Source organism: Miscanthus floridulus, chromosome 15, assembly GCF_019320115.1.
Source record: "Miscanthus floridulus cultivar M001 chromosome 15, ASM1932011v1, whole genome shotgun sequence".
Taxonomy (NCBI): Eukaryota; Viridiplantae; Streptophyta; class Magnoliopsida; order Poales; family Poaceae; genus Miscanthus; species Miscanthus floridulus.
The window spans coordinates 4,470,347-4,491,944 of NC_089594.1; the positions used below are offsets into that span (position 1 = coordinate 4,470,347).

Genomic DNA, 21,598 nt, shown 5'->3' on the forward strand with positions numbered 1-21,598 from the left:
GACAGTGGCATACCAGCAGTGATGGGGGGTTGACATCACTGTCAGTTCTTAAAAACCGACACTGATCTATAGGAAACAGTGTTGGTTCCTATCTCCACCCGATAGTGTCTAGTTGAACAACACTGCCGGTTTGTAGTCCCAACCAACAGTGATGTTTGCTTCAAGAGTGTTGGTTCTTGGCTCAAGCCAACAGTGTTGAGCAAGCCTACATTGTCGGTTCATGGCTCAAGCCGGCAGTGTTGAGCAAGACAACACTGTCGGTTCATGGCTCAAGCCGGCAGTGTTGAGCAAGACAACACTGTCGGTTCATGGCTCAAGCCGGCAGTGTTGAGAAAGACAACACTGTCGGTTCATGGCTCAAACCGGCAGTGTTGAGCAAGACAACACTGCCGGTTTGTTGCCAACCGCCATTGATGGCTCATTGGCATTTTATTGTTTTATAATTGATTTTAATTTATATTTTTTCGTGAAATTGGGTTTCGCTTTATATACGCTATGTAGACGACAGGTCCATCAATATTAAACATTACAAATGTTATGGTTATAGTTCAAATGTTCTTATCCAGATCTCGATCCCTCAAAACAAAAAAGAAATGTTCTCGGACTTCACAGATTGTGCAATGCTTCTCGAACTTCTTACAATAATCTGGCGAGCCACTCTAGGCCATACTGGTCCTTGTACCTCACGGATTGTGCAATGGAAAATACTCCATCTTTTTCCAATACCTCGGCTAAGATGAACTTTGCGAGCTCTGATTGCAGTGCGATGATCTCCATGTCTAACAGCCTTTGGTGGTTATATTTCTTGCACTGTCATTCAAAATAGATGATATCCAAAGAGGAACAGTAAATCATTTTGTTGAATTATTAATAGATATAAATAAAATGGGGATTATACACACCAACTTATCGGCTTCTTCTAATTTCCTGCCGATGTTGCGAAGCATTGCCCACATTACATAAAACCCACATTCATTGTTTCCCGCCGGTTGTGACAGGTACTTCCCCTCTATTTTGACAACCTTGAATGAGACCTACGCCCCACTGATATGTCTTCTTCGGACACTGAGCAACATTAAAAGGGAGAAACATTAGAAAGTGGTATGTGTGACTAGCAAATAATATGTTATTAGGATCGCTTACTAATTCAGCATTGCCACCAGTGCATCCAGATGATGAAATGGTTTTTTCTTCGAGTCCCACACCTTGATCAGATTTTTGGCAAGATTGATACAAATGAAGACGAAATGGTTGCTACAATCACAGAATCCAAATTATCGAATAATCTTAACGAAAAAAGAAGCATAAAATTAAAAGCCGAGAACACATACTCGTAGTTGTAGGCTAGAAGTATGTGGTTTTTCTTCTACATCGTGAATTCATCGAAAACAACAATCAATCTCTGTTTCAGGTCTTCCACATCATATCCATAGAGGCCTAGACATGTCCTCTCATTGACTCGCAAGGGGTCCAAAAAGCCTATGTAATCCCATTTGCTTTTTACAATGCAAAATTTTGATATACACCTACATAAAATCATGGGAAGTGCTCAAAAGTTAACAATTTGTCTCGAGAGAGTAGTTAATTGTAATATCGCGTGTGTAGGGTACTTACATAGTCCACAGCGTCAACATTTGAACATCGAGATCGCGTTTCTGGTATAGCTGGAACAAACACTCCCACTCGACATCGAACTTCTCTTCTTTGGGATAATGGATAACATGTGGCGAATGGATAATAATTTCAAAACCAAAGTCGTCTGTCTCTATTGCTTGAGCCATGTAATATTCATGCAACTGGCGCATATATGTTGTCAGATTTTTATAATCGTCATCAGGAACCAAAAGATTGCCCCTTTCATACTTCATTACCAGTGTTCCCGTCCCTTGTACATCATAATAGATGTTCGCGGCCTCTTCCATGGTTAATCCTGGGTTGTCTTCGACGTACTTCTATATGTTCCTTAAATCTTTATTGTGTATTTCTTCGTCTCTTGTTGTAGCGTATTTATTCTGTGTTTGCCTTTTGAATTCAGACTTCAACATATACGAAGGCAGTGAGGCACAGAGATTGAAGAAACTAACACAATCTTCCTTCGAGATGTGTGCTGTAAATTTTTCTTTTATCAAGGTGCTAACGCTGCCACTGAACGGCCTTTTTCTTTTCTGTTGGTCCACTTTGGGAGCATTAGCGACCAAATCCAAGGACATTTTTTGTGACTACGAGGATGTCCTTGATCTTGTTTTGGGCTGAAGTGGAGCAGGATGATGACGAGAATTCTATTTTCCCGGCGCAGATGAAGATGGAGGAGGAGGAGGAGGAGTATCTTTTCTCGGGGCTGATGAAGATGGAGTCGGACGAGGAGGAATAGAAGGAGACCTCTGTCTTCTCGGGGGTGATGGCTCCGGATGAGGAGGGGAGTGATCTCTATTGGGAGATGGTGAGTGATCATCGGGGGTGGGCGAAGACTCGCAGTCGTCCTCATCATCAGAGGACAATTGATGGTCAAGCTTAATGAACCGCTTGCACCAGGCCACTTGAGAGCCCTTATTTTGACCAAGTTTCGACCTGTCTTCCGCTATGGGGTACTCAATGGGTATCTTGTTAAACTTCTTATCAAGTATTCTATCAATGGTGACATGAGCGTACCCCAATGGAATTGGGCGACCATTAATTGTCACGTCTCCCGTAGGCCAGGCCTGGCTGAGCGCCACCTTATCCTTTGTCCATTCCTGATGGATGTACAACCTAACATTGATGGGTTCAGTGATGTCGTCCAATGGATGAGGCACATTCACCTCTTCTTCATCGAGCGGGGTCGATCCGCAGCTGCTGCGACCCCTAAACTATGGGCTAAAGGCACTAGGAGTAGGGTTTTGTGGTACTACTGACCCCTTGGACAGCAAAATTTGCTCGACTCACGCTTCAACGGTCGCCTCAATCCGTGCTTCCATTCTGTCTTCCATCACTTTTAGTCTCCTCAAATACTCTACCTCATGTTCCGCTATACCCCTCGAGCGGCTCTAGTAAGTGTTAGATTCTTGGGGGAATGCTAGTTTCCAAGGAACAACACCAGTTCCTCTAGTGCGATCAGGGTGCTCCTTGGTTCCGAGTGCTTGGGTGAGCACGTCTTTCTCCCTATGAGAAGTGCGAGTCCCTTGCCTCACCTCCTCAGTTACCTGGGAGATCCTCTGGATGAGTTCGCTCATGGGTTGATTTGAGGAGCTAAAGCTCCCGTCCTCGACGTGCCATACATTTCTCCCCATAAGTATAATACCGATCTGGGCTCCCAATCGACGGTCTCAACCTGAACGCCTTCCTCAGCAAGGCGATCCATCTTTTGAAGTTCTGCTTCAAATTCTGGCATCTTTTTGGCGTAGCCACGAGAGCCGAGATGATGAGGATTCATCGCTTTCTATGAATTCTCCTTATTCTTCTCGGATAACCTGTATTCCTTGAAATCCTGCCAGAAGTCCTTCTGCTTGCTAAACTATCCACCATCGAAATCTAGCTCTTTATTTTGGAGGACAAAATTCTTGTACAATGTCCCCATGATTTCTTTTGCTTTTTTCTTGACTAACTCCCTATCATACTCGGCTGGGAAAGTGAAATACTCTGGGATCTTGACATCCCATATGTAATCCTTCTCGCTTTTGGGAACCCTCCACCGGTCATCATCTTTCCCAATCCACTTCCTGTACTTAATCGGGATGAAGTCCCTAACAAGTAACCTGAGGATAGTCTTGTATTGGGTCAAAGCTATAGGTGGTGAGAGTGGATCCCCGAATTCATCGAACTCGGTAATGTGCCAGTGTGCATTCCTACCAACAGGAATATTTGACATGCCTCGCTTGGATCTGGCCTTCCTGCTACCCAAACCCTCTGGCTCCTCGGCCGGTGGAGGCTCCTGCTAAAGACACTAAGTAAGCTATGACCCTCTCAATTGATTAGCGTGTGTGGCTACATAGTGACATGATACCAAAGTTACCTAGCCAACTTGGTCATTTTGACCCAGATCGAGCAGGCCGGACAGGGTCCATGGCTGCTCGTTCTCACCGACCTGATTGACACCGTCACCGTTTGTCGGATCATGCGGCTCTCCCGTCCCAGCGATATCAGCCGCTTCTTGTTGCCGATCAGTTCTTCGGCGATGGGGTAACAGGCGACGATGAGTCATGGCTATGACACGATCATGGTTAGTTTTGGCCGTGGACAACTACTAATAGCATATGATCATATATATATATATAATATGTTTAATGCAAAGTCTAATAATAAGTCCACATACAACAAAGTCAAATAATAGCATATGTTCACCTAGAACAAATTCATTGTTTGATTGACCACATACAACAAAGTCCACCTACTCTTCTACAAAACTAAGCCTACATCAACTTCCAAATAAGAAAAGTGATGACCATAGCCATAAATAAAAGCATGACATCTTTCCAAGACCAAGGAGCAATTCTCCTAATCTTCACATCTCCAGCGGGTGGCTTCTCTTCGATCTCCAGTGCCAGTGGATGGCCATGGTTTGCATTCATTGGACCATAGTAGGCCGGTTGCCCATGGTTTGCAAGGTAGGCCGAATGACTATAGTAGGCCCTCAAAACTTCAGCTTCTGTGTTGTATTTTTTGTGCAAATTACTAGGGTAGCGATTGACTTGAGCATAGCAATCTTCCCAGGTTCGATAAATCCCAGGCATGTGACCAACATGCACTACATACCATGCCATGGTGGCCTATATATTTAAGTAAATTAGGTTATCATTCAAACATGATGTATTCTTATACAATTTAATATATTTACGAATAACACACGACCATTGCATAGATAGGAGTGTTTGGAAAATAGCTATTCACAGGCCTTAGTAATAGTTGTTAGATGTAGGAAAGATATAAAGAATATTTTTTATTCGTTAAAAACCAAATGATGATTTAGAGAGCCAGTTTAAGACTTTTGGATATACTCCTAGAGATGTCTAAGAGTCTTCAGTCTCACTATAAATCCCCCAACCATCGGCGCGAGGTTCTTTCACAAGTATTAGTGCAGTTAAGCATCTTTCCAAATTAGTGATACTTTGATCTGAAACTTACATGGTTGGTAGGGGCAAATATGCATCTCATACTATCCCAGGAAAGTGACATGCAAAAACTCATAATAAGATATGATTGTTGGAAAATATTCCCAGTTTAATGCACAAGGCTACATAACTATGTATTACTTGTAATCTTGCATAAGTTAATAATTATGCATCTTTATGCTGATAGCATGGAGAATTCCAAGACAAGTTTGGACATATATTAGTTCTATAGGTCTAAAGTATATATACTCCATCCTCACATCCAAAAACATTGAGCATTGGTAGCACAGTTCCAAAAACATTGTGTACCCGCCTGATGGGAGCACAATTGCAATTGCAAGCTATGAGGTGAGGCCAGCCATTGGTTTCACATATGTATCCGGCCAAGCTCCAATGATGCACAACATGGTTTCACAGGAAAAACGTAAGTTTGTTTCACAGAGAAAATGCAAGTACTCCGAAAATAAACTACCATTAACGTTCAGAGAGCAATTTCTATCAAGTATTACGAGTCCTTGCTAGGTGTTAAGTTAGGTGTTTTGTAGGATAAGTTTTCATTTTCTTTCGAACTCCTCCTACTGGTCCAACGGTTAAGACCCCTCAACTTAGCCCCCGAGACCCATGTTCGAGTCCTAGGTGACCCAAATTTTTTTGTTCTATTTTATAAATTATTAATTTATTTCGGGAAATAGCTCATCACTGCCGATTTTGCTTGCAAACCGACAGTGATGGTGTACATCACTGTCGGGTCTCCCCAAACCGGCAGTGATGTTGTGTAGTAGTTAGGTTTAACTTAGGTGTTAAGTAGGATAAGTTTCTGTTTTCTTTCGAACTCCTACTGGCGCAATGGTTAAGACCCCTCAACTTAGCCTCCGAGACCCATGTTCGAGTCCCAGGCAGCCCAATTTTTTTGGTTTAATTTTATAATTTATTAAGCGGTCTAAAGGTCAAAAAGATAAAATAAATGTGTTACATCCCTTAATCGAACCGAAGCCTACAAGTTCCAGAGCAGCGGACAAACCATTGAGCTATCACCTGATTTCAGAAAGTTTGAAGGAATTTATTCCTTTGAGTGATTATATTGTCCCTGCTTTGCGCGAAAGCCCTTCAACTCCCTGGCCACGCTGGTCGCGCAGTTCCCATATGAAGAGCCGCTGTTTTAATTACCCGGTCCATGAAGCGCGGTTCCCATGAAGAGCCCTTCAGTTCCCCACGAAGAGACGCCGTGTTTACCCGTCCATCGGCTGCTCGCGCCGGTTCCCAAACGCAGGCGCAATGGCAGTTCAACTGCGGTTCCCAATGCAGGCACGCTCCGTCTTCCGAGGGGTGTGAGTTATTGCACCATGATCAATTCCACCACCGACACACCTATATAAGCCAGGCCCCCATGCACACAGTCGGCCGCCACACCACTACGCGTCAAGAAAGCGAAACACCACCCTTCCCATGCACACCTCACCCCAGCCCTCGACCCGCCACCACGCACAATGCCTCACCGCTTGAAGACAACATGGGCGAAGCTGAACCCGTCGTCCTCACATCGCCCCCCGACGCCTCCTCCGATGTCGTCGTTCGAATCGAACCTCAAGGTGAATCTCGAGGACGATCCGGACCATGAGACCGCATCGGAGGAGGAACCAGAACCTCTTCCGCTGGAGGAGGTCATCTTCAACTCGTTGGAGATGGCTCGAAAGGAAGAGAAGGGCCGGCACCTCTGCGCCATCACACAGAAGGAGACCGATGACTGCATCCTGAAGCGCGTCGTCGAGATCTCCAAGGAGGAGGAGCGCCGCACGGGGAGGAGGAGAAGCCATCGCCTCAGGAGGAGGAGCGCCACAGCAGGAGGAGGAGGAGCGCCACCACGAGGAGGAGACCGAGCGGCGTCTCGTGATGGACGTGGAACAACGGCGCTGGCGTAGGGCTGAGCGAAAGAAGTGCGAAGAGGAGCACCTGTAGTAGGGGGACAATGCAGTGGTAGCACCGATAGTAATTAGTAGCACTAGTGATTAATCAATGTCTTAGGTTGATGTAATAATTTACTTGGTGCTGAAAAAAACCTGTGTCGTCAATCCTTTGTTTGATCATCATCACCTTGGGTTGATACTTTGCATTGCATATGACCTCTCGTTTTATTTGCTTACATATTGGATGTTGCATTTTGTATGACCTCGTTTTGCTTACCTCGTTGTCACGAAGACAGTAGTATATGATATGCTACGTACCAGAGATCGAGGGGGCCAACAGACTGTTGCTCTTCTAGATAATACCAGTGTTGCAGCATGTCTATCATCTGTCACATCACTGTCGGGCCATTCTTTAAACCGGTAGTGATTTCCGTGTGTGGTTACAGCATAAGTAATTATCTTTTCCACATCTTTCGAACACCTCCTACTGGCTCAACGGTTAAGATCCCTGCAACTTAGCCCTCGATACCCATGTTCGAATCCTGGGCGGCCCAATTTTTTTGGTTTAATTTTATAAGTTTATTAAGCGGTCTAAAGGTCAAAACAATAAAATAAATAAACCATGGCACACATCCTATACTAGCGCAGCGGTTAAGTGTCTGAACTCTGTAGCCCGAGACCCGAGCTCAAACCCGAGGGCTGGCACAATTTTTTTTAATTTTTTATATATCACTACCGGTTTTCAAAATAAACCGACAGTGATAACAAGCATCACTATCAGGTTTCTTCTCATCACTGTCGGTTTCTTGAAACCGATAGTGATGTTTATATATATTAAAAAATTCTTTTATATACTGAATAAATAGAAGCATATGTATTCCTATGTCGAAATGGCTTGAATTTTTTTTACAAGCGTGTACACCCAAATTAAGATCCCACACAGGATCTTAGGTTTTTCTAATTCATTTTTTATTAATTATATTTTTCTGTGTGCTGAATGAGACAAAAGAGGGTGAATTTCATCTTGGACCCAATAGATTTTTTCATCCACCTCCACAAAATTCTTATCCCTAGGGCACATTAGAGCCTGTGTAAAAGTTTGGCACCATTCCTGATCTTTTCAGTAGGGTAGACTCAGTTCAACCTATAATTAAACGGTCTCGTCGCAAGGAAATTCAATTAAACCTCAGAAAGTAGCAAACCATTCTCCGAAAAATCCCAAACTTGGTGTTTCCTTCACACGTGGCACGTGCAAGCCTAAGAAAAAGTTTAAGACCAATACGACACCGGAATGCCTATGAACCATAGAAACCTTGATAACCTATGTGTATAGTCATGGTTCGATGAAAGGGCACATGTACCTCTGTGAAGCATGTATACTCCGCCTATGTCGAAATGGCTTGAAATTTTTTTGGCAAGCATGTACACCCAAATTAAGACCCCACACAGGATCTTAGGTTTTTCTGTTCATTTTTTATTTATTATATTTTTCTCTGTGCCAAATGAGACAAAAGAGGGTGAATTTCATCTTGGACCCAATAGATTTTTTCATCCACCTCCGACAAAATTCTTATCCCTAGGGCACATTAGAGCCTGTGTAAAAGTTTGGCACCATTCCAGATCTTTTCGTGGGTAGACTCAGTTCAACCTATAATTAAACGGTCTCGTCGCGCGGAAATTCAATTAAACCTCATAAAGTAGCAAACCATCTCCGGAAAATCCCAAACTTGGTGTTTCCTTCATACGTGGCACGTGCAAGCCTAAGAAAAAGTTTGAGACAAATACGACACCGGAATGTTACACGAATTACATGCATGACAATAATTAAACACACAAAGCCGTACATATTAAAATTAGAACCCAATTAAACTATGACCTTGAAAACCTAGCTAAATAAACATTAATTACTATCGGAATCACTACCGGGATCGATCGGGCCACGCACACTAACATGCCTCTGTAGCCATATATGGTAATTGATGTCACGGATTATGTATCCGCTTGTATCGATGAAGTCCAATGCCCTAATGAGTGCACTCTCTCGTGCCTCACAATACCGAAAGAATGGTCGGCCATAGATGTAACCTACTGAACGACCACTGCCCCTGTTAGTAATCCTTATGCAGTACTGGCATCCTTCTATAGTGAGCTGGCCGAGGTTTCCATTGCAGAAGTCCCAATCGTACCCGAGTTGCTCCGTAGCTTGGTCTAGAACGGCCCACAAGCCACATGCAGCATAGGTAAGGTCCTGTAGCAGCAATCTGCATGTGGAGAAAAAGAAAAAAATTAGAGAATGTTATTACAATAATAAACAACAAATAACCACGACTCAGGTATAAGTGACCATTTTACCACATCCGCATGGTTGTAGCTCGCAAACCATTCGCTTGCTTGCGGGACGGGGATATCACCAGCATTCAAAGCAAGTGCCTTGAAGTGCGAGAAATCAGGCACATCATAGCAAATACGTCGAAGTGCCTCTAAACAAATGCGCACGGCACTTAATTGGGCGCTTATCACGTCCGGGCTCTGTATTCCCGTCCCTGTGGATATGGTTCCGATGATTTGAACCCCTCACAGGGATGAAAAAACTGAGTTCACACGTCCATAGCCGACCACTTGCATTAGATGCCGTGTTCTCGATGATGTCCGAGATAAAGAACCAGCTAAGTGCTGTTCGCAGCCAATCTATTGGGGATATAGTATGCGACATATATGCATGCAACAATGATATTAAACTAATTACTAGTTATTTGTTAGCATCAAAAAACAAAAGATGTTGGAAAATATTTCATACAATAGCTGGAACAGGGAACGTGGAATGGCCACATTAGGAGCGAATGGCTCATCGCCAGGGTGGAAATATGGTTCTTGTGGTGGAGGAGGTCCTGTTGTTCATACCACCTGATCGATAAAATGCAAAAAAAATATGAACATAAAATATATGCACAAAAAAATTCTTCCAAGTAAAATGTGGCAACATAATTAAATATAGATCGAATGCAAGGAATAAGAATATATATAAATGTAGAATGCAAAGAAACATGAATATAAATATAGATCAAATGAATATAGATAGAATATTGGAGAAGACAACATATCAATACCATTGAAAAATACAGGAGCCATGACCAAATCACGTAGAGAGAGTGGATGTCTTGAGAAGTGAGAGTGAAATGTGATAAATGAGACTGAGAGAGTTCATGGGTGGGTGGGATCGATGTATGTGGCTGGCAGTTTGTTTTATATAGGGGGGCATGGACATCACTGTCGGTTTTTAAATAGAACCGACATGTGAAGGTGACTATCACTGCCGGTTTTTAAATAGAACCGACAGTGAAGGTGACTATCACTGCCGGTTTCTAAATAGAACCGACAGTGAAGGTGCATATATATGAAGGATATATTTATTTAGATACTATAGTGGGAAAGTTTTAACAACAATGATATATTTATTTAGATAGTAATGAAATACATCAAAAATTAGAAATAAGTTACATATATGATAACAAAGACCTTACACTAAAATTACATATATGATAACACAGACCTATTTGCATACAGGTCAATGTTACCATCAATGTGTATCAACACATTATAATTTAACCACCTCAGTAGCATTCTTCTAGCACCAACTAGGGTCAAACAACAGCACCAAGGTGGTCTATGAGCTATACCGGTTGGAGATGATAAGGTGGCATCGATGAATCCATGCCTCTGCTGTATAGTACAGAGCACATCGGATTCAGCCCGGCACCACAGCGAATGGCTTTGTGAACCTCATGGCATCTCCAATCTTCAGCGTTGCTCTATCTTCAGTAGCATTCTTCTAATACCTCATGTGTGCACCATTTTGGTGGACTACGATGCATAACGATATCTGTGGTTTGTTGTCAGAGGAAAACATTGTATCATGGCTGATAAGGCCTGGCTGAAACCAACATGCATGGAGAGGCTAGCTCCTGGCCGAGGGCCATTTTATAGGGGCTAGCAGTCGTGGTACATTTTTATTTCTGAACTAAAGTTATCGGGTAGGTGGGAGCAGTGTTCCAACAGTTGTGGTCATAGGAGCACTGTTGGCATGTGAGGAGCATCTACACATCACTGTCGGTTTTAGTTTAAAAACTGACAGTGAATGGGGCCTTCTATGTCGGTTTGAGCAACCGACTGTGATAGAAGATATCACTGTCGGTTTTAAAACCAAAACCGGTAGTGAAGGGGCCTACCGCCAACTTTAGGTAAAAAAATATAAAAAAACAGTGTAAGTTTGGAGCCTGCCATCACAGCCTTTTGTAAAAAATATAAAAAAGTTTGGCCTACCTGAGATTCGAGCGCGAGTCACGGGGTCGAGAGTGCGCGGCCTTAACTGCTGAGTTAGGATAGGGAGTTCGGTTAGAATGGTTTTATTTTTTCTTTTATCCCATTGTAATGCACTACTAAATAATAAATGCAAAATCAAAAAAGTTTGGCCCCTAGGATTCGAGCGCGGGTCTCAGAGTATAGAGTGCGCGGCCTTAACCGCTGAGCTAGAATAGGGAGTTCACTTATTTTGCTTTTCTTTCTTTATTTATTAATAGAAATAATGCAGTTAGTTTATATTCTAAAATAACACAAAAATTTATGTCTTGATTATTTAATTCTATGATAATGAATTAATGGTCTATAATTATCAAATAATAGTGTTTGTGAACATCATCTTAATATTTGATTACATAGTCAATAATTAAATTGTAGAGATGCACACAAAATATAAATTAAATATTTAGTGTGAATTACTGATACAACGTCTGCATAATGATTACATAGTTAACAATAATCTAACTATCTTTAGGTCCATCAACAATGACGGGCCTCATTGTGATCAATTCGTACGTAAGCACAGTTCGTCACCCTCTTGAAGGATAGGTAGGGGTACGTTCGCCCCGAATGGAGGCATTTCCTAATAGCCCCTATAGTCTTCTTCGTCCGTCACTCCATCGACACCGACAATCTTCCTTTTCCCTTCTAGGACTACTTTTAGCCTTCCTTTTGTCTTGTTGTCCCTTGCATAGAAGACTTGCATAACATCTCTTGCAAGGACGAAGGGGTCATCTCTGTATGCGGTCTTAGTGAGATCAACGGTAGTGAACCCTTCGCTGTCAGTGTTGATTTCCTCGAGCCGGACCCACTGGCAGCGAAAAAGAGCTGCCTTCAACAGGACCGTAGGCTAGCTCCCATATCTCCTCTATGAAACCATAGTATGTCGCCTGCACGTTGCCGTTCTCGTCGTGAGCATCAAAACGAACACCACAATTTTGGTATGTGCTCTTTCCATCTTGCTTTTTTGTGTAAAATGTGAATCCATTGATCTCATACCCTTGGTACTTAAGATATGTACTCGAAGGTCCCTTGGCTAAGGCATCCAGTTGATTACCCAACTTTATTCCAAGCAAGCGACGTCGCAACGAGCTGACAAATTCCTCCTTATGTTTTTTATCCAGCCAAGCCTGTGACCTGCTCGGATACAGAGTTTGCAGCGATTGCCTGTGCTCATCAATGTATGGCATCACACCCTTGGCTTGCTAGAGAACAGCGAACTGTGCATGTCTGAAATGAAACAGGGTCGTCTACTATAACAGATTTCTCCCCGATCATTCCTTTGCCACGTAGTCTTCCCTCATGACGAGATTCTAGAACTCTGACCCTTTTGATGTCTAGATAATATGTGCAGAACTCAATGGCCTCCTCCATTGACCATCCTTCAACCATGCCCCCTTCTGGCCTGAATCTATTCCTAACATACCTCCTGAAAACTTTCATCAATCTTTCGAAAGGAAACATCTGATGCAGGTACATTGGGCCAAGGGCTCTAATTTGGTCAACAAGATGAATGAGCAGATGCAATGAGATATCAAAGTAAGTCGACGGGAAATGCATCTCAAGCCTAACGAGAGTTTTAGGCTATGTCCCACTGCAGCTGCTCTAGCGTGGACACATCAATGACCTTTTTTGAGATCGCATTGAAGAACGAGCAAAGCTTTATGATTGGGGCGCGGACCTTTGGGGAGAGGATACCACGCAGGGCAACAGGGAGCAGCTGAGTCATAATGACATGATAGTCATGGGCCTTCATAGGGCCATAGTTGAACTTGAGTTCTCTCATGTTCACTAGCCTCTTCGGGTTCGCATAGTAGCCCGTCGGGACTTTGAGTTCATTGAAGAAAGAAATAAGCGCACGCTTTTCTTCCTTCTTCAATGTCCATGACGCAACCGGAAGTTTGAACTGGCCATTCTCTAGCTCCACGGGATGCAGCTCCTTCCTGATTCCCAAGTGTTGCATGTCCAGGCGTGTGGCTAGTGAATCCTTCGATGTCCCCCCGGTGTCCATCAAGGTGTTAAGAGTGTTAGCGCACACATTTTTAGTGATGTGCATGGGATCAAGACAGTGGCGTACACTCAGAAATGGCCAGTAAGGTAGTTTCCAGAAAACCGATTTTTTCTTCCAAACGCTCCCATCAGGCGCTGCTACTGCATTGTCCCCCTTCCCAAGGACAACCTCTAGTTTGTTGAGTTCTCGAAGTATCGTAGGCCCGTCTCGATATTTTAGAGCTAAGCATTTCTCAATAGTACCATTGAAATCTTCTCTATTCCTGCGGTAAGGGTGATCCTTAGGTAGGAACCTACGGTGTCCCATATAAACTATCTTTGAGTTATTTGGCAGATTTACCGCATCGGTGTCGTCCAAGCACTCGACACATCCAGTATAGCCTTTTGTCTTCTCTCCTGGACAACGAACCATCGACCTGGCAGGTCGGTGATTGTAGCGATAAGTACTCCCTTGATCGTGACATGTTCCTTTTTGTACTCGTCCCAAACATCCAGGCACACCCTTTTTCAAACATCTCCACTAGTTCATCGATCACTGGTTCTAGAAACACATCGATGTCATTCCTAGGCTGTCTTGGCCCTTGGATCAGTAGTGGCATCTAGATGTACGACCGCTTCATACAGACCCAAGGTGGAAGGTTGTATATATAGAGCGTCACTGGCCAGGTGCTATGATTGCTTCTAACCTGGTCGAAAGGATTCATCCCATCTGTGCTCAAAGCAAACCAAAGGTGCCTTACCTCTCCACCGATGTCCTTATAGAACATAGTATTGACAGTCCTCCAGTCATGCCCATCGGCGGGGTGCCTCATCATTGTATCTTTCTTACGCTCTTCGCCATGCCTAGCGCAACAGCTTGGCTGAACTTTGCACATGCAAACAGCCTATGCACCCAGGGAGCTATAGGGAAATACCAAACGACCTTTACGGGACCTCCTCTGGTCTTGGTACCCTCAGCTGACGGCCCTTCCTTGTACCATGGAGCTTCACACTTTGGGCACTTGTCCAAGTCTTTGTATTTTTCTCCATGGTACAATATGCAATCATTGGAACACGCATGGATTTTTTCAACCTCGAGGCCGATGGGGCAGATCATTTGCTTAGCCAAGTATGTCTTTTCTGGCAACTCATTTTTTTCTGGGAGCATTTTCCTTATTATACCTAACAACTGATCGAAGCCTTTATCGCTCAATCCGTTTGTCGATTTGAACTCTAATAGCATGATGTCGGCTTCCAGTTTGCTCATTGGACAATTCCTATACAATGGTGTTTTGCCATCTTGTCTCATTTTCTCTAGCTTTCTCAGCTGTCTTTCACTAAGACATCCGGTCTCTACATTATGTAGCAGCTGAGAAATGCCATCATTATCCTCGGTGTCGTCAGCTAGCGTGTTCCTAAACACATTATTAACTGTGGCCATAGGTTCCGTGTTGACACCGGGTTCCTCGTCAGCATCGTGGATGGCTACGTTAGGCATGTCCACATCATCATCGTTTTCCTCGCAGAACATTCACACCAACCTCGCGATGCATAGTCCATATCGTATAGTTTGCCATGAACCCCCTGGTAATCAAGTGCGATCGTATAGACTCAATTTGACAAATGTTCCTATGATTCTTGCAATCTTTGCATGGGCAGAAGACAGGGTTCCCATTCCCAGCATGGCTTTGGCATCGGTGATAAACTGGCTGATGCCATGCATGTACCGCTTGTCCGTTCAGGACAGATGCATCCACTCTCGATCCATCTCTGCACAAAAAAATACTGAGATAGTAATTACAAAGAATTAATAAGAAATCGAGCTTCATGAACAACAATTGTAGCTCGAAAGTACCATTTTTGGAAAACATTATTGTACACTAATTATTAAAAAATTGAAATTGATAGCCCCAGCCCTGTAAATTGAAAATCGTAGTAAAAAACAATTATTGCACAATATTGAAGAACAACTATTCTACTCTACTTCTAAGAACTAATTATAGCATCACATACTAACAATGATGATCTTGACCACCATGGAATAATTAGCTAGGAATTTAAATGTGTTCATAGACACCAACCTTTTGGATGATGGATTCACCACAATTTGAGCCTTGCACAAATGTCCAATTGGAAAAGTGCTCTCTAGAATGGAGAAAGAACTAGAATGAGAATCAAGCAATGTAGCCATCAAAACAAAGCTAATTAAGCAACAAAATCAAAGGAGTGGATGTTTGTTACTAACCTTTAAGCAAAAAGATCAAGCCATTCTTCAAAATCCAAGCACTAGCTTCATGGTGAAGAGCAGCCGCAGCAATGGAGGGAAGGGTCCAAACACGCGCCTCTGTTCTCGGGATGGAAGAGAGGAGGAAGGAGAGGACGGCTGCAGCCTTTTTGTGTTTTCTTGGCTAGAACCGACAATGATAGAGCCCAATCACTGTCGGCTCTTGGCTTAAACCGGCAGTGACGAGTGGCCACCAAAACACTGCCGGTTCAAGCCACAAACCGACAGTGATGTGGTCCTTCACTGCCGGTTTTAGCCCAGACCCAATCATTTTTTTCATTTTCAAGCTCATAACCGGTAGTGAAGGTACATCACTGCTGGTTCTCACAGATCCGGCAGTGATGATGCCGGCAGTGATGTGCAAATCTGGCGTAGTGATTAGGTTCCCCTCCCTCCCTAACCCTAATCCAATCGATTTGGCTTTGATTTTGATGTCCGTGCTACAGATCCAGTGAAGGGGAGGAGGAGCAGATCTAGTGATGATTTGGCGCCAGGGATGCCATTGACTTATTTCCGATGCTTTCTTAACAGCAGCCTGCAATAATTGCACCGTCAAGAGTCCAATTTGTCACATGTTCTAGTGTTATTTGACTGTGATGGGTGCCATTGCAAAAAAAATGTAGAAAAGGTCATGATATGAATTTACGCCTCTTGCTTTTACATTTCATTTAATTTCTGTGGGGTTATAGTTATCTAAGGTCCTTCAAATTGTGCCTCTTTTATGTATCACATGAATAATAAACTCAGTATTGATCACTGTTGTAGCAACGGTGGTTCTTGTTTTCTATACCTGACCCTTGAACCAAGGTTTGTGCTGAACTAATTTTCTTTTCAATGCCTTAGTGACAACCGGAGCTCAATGGCCCCATGAACTATTTTTCTCTATTTTAAGCAGTCTAGTTTGTTGTTCTGTTAGTATAACTTGTACTCTTTAAATTTTCACCATGCTACCATGTCAATGTCCCATTAAAAAATGTTTCTTAAGAAATAAATCTATACAGCTCCAGAATAGAAACTTACACCGCTTCTGTCTAAAGTGATCATTGGGACACTAGTAATGGTTGCTTTGTCAACCATTTCTTATTTCCATCCAGTGATCTGATAATTGTGTAATCTGGTAATTGTCTATCTAGTTAGCTAATTTGGCCATCATAAGAATAGAAACTTACACTCTTTCTATCCTTCTACGGTACTTGGTAATTAGGGGGCATTACTATTGTGGTACTAGGAATTGTAATTTGTGACCAGCAATGGATTTGAGACATTTTGGTGTAAATTTTATCACTGCAGATCCATTGCATGCGGTTTTAGGATTCCTAAATATCCCTTATGAAGGTACAGAGCCAGTTCTAGTTTTGTGCACTTCTGATGTAATGCATTTATAGCAGTATTGTCACACTGCATTAGTGAGGGATTTACCAAGCTTTTTTATTTGTTCTTCTGTATAAGCAATTTCAGTAGGTTCCTTCTAGTTGTAAAGTAGTTCTAATGTTTTCTATCTATCCATGTTCCAGATTGAGAAGGCTTTCCTCAAGCAGATTTCTATATTTTATAGCACAAAGAAATCTGGCAAGGGTAAGAAGCCAGGCAAGGGTGGCAACCGATTCTGGAAGAGCATTGGCCTTGGCTTCAAAGACTCCCAGGGAAGCAATTGAAGGTATAATGGTTTCCCTTCGCTTATTTTAAACACCATGAGGTGATTAGGTCATGATCCCTAGTGCTATGACATACCTAGTTTGAGATGGTGAATGACAACATGTTCAGTTTAATACTTTTCTGTTCTGAATGATTTTTTTGTTCCTGCTTGGTAGAAATTTGTCCTAAATAATTAAATTCGTAGTCTAGCTCCAAATTTCATTTGCTATTTTGAAAACAATGAGGTTATGTTCCCAAATACTATGGCACATGGCAACAATGCATTTCTTAGTGATTGTCCTAACATGCTTTATTTATATGAAGAAGTAAATCAGTTTTGCTTAAAGTCCCATGACATTTGCAAGATCTCTAACAGCAGAATATTCCACTGCAGGTTTTGTTGAAGTGGAAGAACCATGCTGATTCAAGTATTGAAAGGCTGGTAGTGTAAAATAGGCTCAGTCTTTGTATACATAGCATTAATGATGTAAAACATCAGTGGGTCTTCGATTTTCATTGAAAAGCTCAGCCCGTATGGGAGTCTGACTATACGTTGATTCACTTGACCTGCTATATATATATATATATATATATATCAAGTTGGTGTATGTATGGAAGATCTAATATATTATTTATACAAAAATCAAGTGAATTTGTTCAATCTGATGCCTTCTATATGAGCAAAAGTGAATTTGTCAAATTATTTTAATTGTAATTATATCTATGCAGTTTTGTCGGCAATTTTTTTACAGGGTATGGTTTGTAAAATACCTTGGAAATGGGTTGGCCAATATTCAAACTGTCGGGAAACGTCTTAACTGTCGGCGTAGGTCTTAACTATCGGCAAAGGGTTAACTGTCGGCTTAGGTAGACCGTTTGCCTACACATAGGGTGTCGGGGATTCTGTTAACTGTCGGCAAAAGTTTGGTCGATGGCTTCTAGTGCGATTGTTTCTAAACTGTCAGCAAAACTTTTCACGGAAGGTTATCTGTCAGCAAAGGTGCCCTTTGCCTACAATAGAAAGTGTCGGCAAAAGTATGTTGTGTTATAGTGGCTGCGGCTAAGTCTGGGAAACCATTTAGTTCTGGTTGGTAATAGCAACCAGGGCTAAATGTCCACTTTCAGTCTCGGTTCCCAGAACCGAGACTAAAAGGGGGCCTTTAGTTTCGGATTCGCAATCCCAGTTGGAAAACCGGGACTAAAGGGGGTTTCCCAACCGGGACTGATGCTCAGTCCTGCACTAGTGGGTGGTAAGAGATGGATCCAACGGTCCTTAACATTGTCGAGTCAACCCAAAACCCTACAATGATACCATTATGACGCTGCTGAATCAAGCCACAACATGGTATTAGCATGTCAATGCCAGCTAGTGGCCTAAACCGGTAGCAATATCCCAACTAGAACTGTAGGTTGGTGGCCTAAACTGGAAGCAATATCCCAACTGGAACACAGTCGGTTGGTGGATGTAATTAACCGAGACATTGTCGGGTTATGCGTCCACTCGTAACAGTGATAGGTGTCTTAAGTGTTGGGTCTGTCGAATCCACAATCATTAATCGGATCCTAGCCTAACGAGCCATTAGTGAAGATGGATCACTGTCGGCTCCAACATACCCAACAGTCATGTGCCGTTAGGCCGGGATTGCCTGTTCTGTAGCAGTGAACCAATCATGTAGCATTTAGCATTCGCAGAGAAACACTTCCTACGGACGTAGTGATGATATAAAAAACAATATTGTTGTGTGTATATAATGACACTGCTAAACTAGAGGTACAGGCTCAACAGACTATCATTATTGGTATTATTATTAGACTACGAATGAACACACACACGACCGACTGCAATAGAAGCAAGCAGCATGCACACTAGCTAGACCAGAACAACATAGCAATGGATATGGAAATAAACAACAAATAAATCAATATGGCCGACGGTGAAACATTCTGGCTTCCGGACCCCACCCAGGCATCGTAACTTTCTTGTCCTGGTATTCTTGTTCCCGCTTTTGGTCGTCCAGATCGTCGTCCCCTTGTTCTTTGTCTGGCATCTGAAGCTTGTCTGCCAAGGTCTTGGCCCCCTGGAGCGAGATGAGGAGCCAGACGTAGGAGAGGTCTTGGCCCGCCTTCTCCCAAGCTCTTGGCGTGCAGGTAGCCCCTGCACATGCTGGCGGAGTAGCACAGCATGCCCACCCACACTTGGTGCATCAAATGCCAACGGTCATTTTCGTCCTTGATGTCGAGCAGCTCCTTTGCGAGGTTGCAAGCGTCGTCGATGACGCTATATGCCTCTTTTTCTTTGAGGCTGGCTGCTTTTTCCTTGATCTTGTCTAGGAGGATTTCATCGGAGAGTGGTTGCTTTTGCTTCTTCTCCTTTTCTGTCATGTCTTTGCTGGCCTGGGTGATGATGCGATCCATCTGCTTGGTGGCTTCAGTGAACAGATCCCGCCTGCTGCCGGTCATCAGCATGTCGGGTCTAAACATGAGGAGGTAGGCCATGTAGTTGGATATTGCCTCTGTGCACACCTCACGAAGCACCTCGCCATGCGGAGGCCTGCAACTAAAGTGCCTCGGAGGCTTGCTGCGGAAGCAGAGGTCGGTGGCGATGTGCCAGATGAGTACGCTTGCGTCGAATGGCGTCTTACGAAGGCTTCGCCATATCACCACGTTGGGCATCTTCGTCTTCCTCAGCGGATCTTCAGTCGCCGAAGAAATATCAGTGCTGCCGCCCGTCTTCATCAGGCGCTCCTGATCTACTTCAGTCGTCGCCGAAGAAACAACAATGTTGGCCACCTTCTTCGGCTGATCTTGATCATCAGTCGAAACGGCGGCAGTCTTGTCCATCTTCGGGCGTTGCTGATCTTGATCATCAGTCGAAACGGCGGCGGTGTTGTCTATCGTCAGGCCTAGCAGCCTCTTCGTTTGGTCTATAGTACAGTAGTCCGTCTTGGTGAAGCTTCTGTAACTGGAGAGGTCAGCGTTTTTACTTTTTTTTTAAAACCTTCACCAATTGATAGGTGATAGCATCCGAGACCGCGCGGTACAGGCTACTACGATCGCTAGCTTCCTCCGGCCTGTAACCAAACCGCCAGGCATAGTTGAGGAGCGACCCGGTGACTGGACGTCTTGCCGTCCGGAGAACCGACTCGATGAGGTTATGCCCCGGAAGGTTCTCGCACAATGCTGCGAGTTTTGTTCTGGACATGAGCTTGTACATGAGCTCACTGATGAGCAGACCAAAGACATCCAGCACCGCGGTGAAGCACAGGAGGATGTACGTCGTCTTCACGTCAGTGGCGCCGTACCCATGCTTGCGGCTCGCCGCGAAGAGCATGATGGCGGCGATGTACAGCGACGGGACCAGCATCACGTGGCAGACCAGGTAGGCCGGTGTGAAGATCACGTTCGCTCTGGTGTAGATTAGCCCGAACGCCTGACGAGAGGCTCCAGGATCTTCTTCTCGTGACCACCACCACCACCACCCTCACCCTTGCTCCGAGTCTGCAGGGTGACCTCGGCAGCGAACAGCGACAGGTCCGAGAGGATCATCTGGACCTGGTGGCCCTGCGACAGGATCGGCACATCGTCTTCCGGCAGCTTTGTCCAGCACTTGTACCTGTCGCCGAGCTCGGTGAAGCACCAGTCCCACCCGCCGGGGCTCTCCCTCTTCCCTTTCATCACGGACCACATGGCCACCAGCCGCTTGATGCTGGCCCTCCGCAGAGCCCACGGCTTCTCGATGAAGCTGATGATGCCGATGACGAACAGCAGGATTGCCGACAGCACCAGCTTCCGGTCGCTCGAGTCGGGCCACGACTTGTAGAAGGAGTACACGGCGACCGTGACCTGGGACACCATGGTCACGGTATGCCGCGTCCACAGCTCATTGTCTTCGATGGTGTAGGCGGTGATCTCCTCCCGTCCACCTAGGTAGACGAGGATGAGAGGCGCCCACAGGACCTCCAGGGAGCTTCCTTTGTTCCCGTAGTCACAGCAGCTGCAGCTGCTGCTGATGCTGCTCGCCTTGGAATGGCGATTGAAGAGGGTGGCGAGCGCGTAGATCGCCAGAGCATCGGCGCTCACGTACGCCGCCCAGATGGAGAATCTGAACAAGCGAGGGATTGTGTAGTTGCGCATGGGGGCTGCCAGCAGCAGGAACCACTGGAGACCCAGGCTGCCGAGGACGAGGATGCGCAGCTGCCACTCGTCCCACCATTGCACAGCTCTCAAGATGTCAATCATGTTTCTCGGATCTACCCAAGTAGCAGCTTAATTGTTAGCTCTTGATGTGTGTCTATGTCTAGTTTTGAGAGTGTCACTACCACCACTCAAGTCTGTCTTTTCTTTTT

General features: G+C 44.2%; 1 pseudogene; it reads right to left on the minus strand.

Moving 5' to 3' along the window:
* Positions 1-19,171: 19,171 nt before the first annotated feature.
* LOC136506859 (uncharacterized) lies at positions 19,172-21,554 on the minus strand (annotated as a pseudogene).
* Positions 21,555-21,598: the final 44 nt, after the last annotated feature.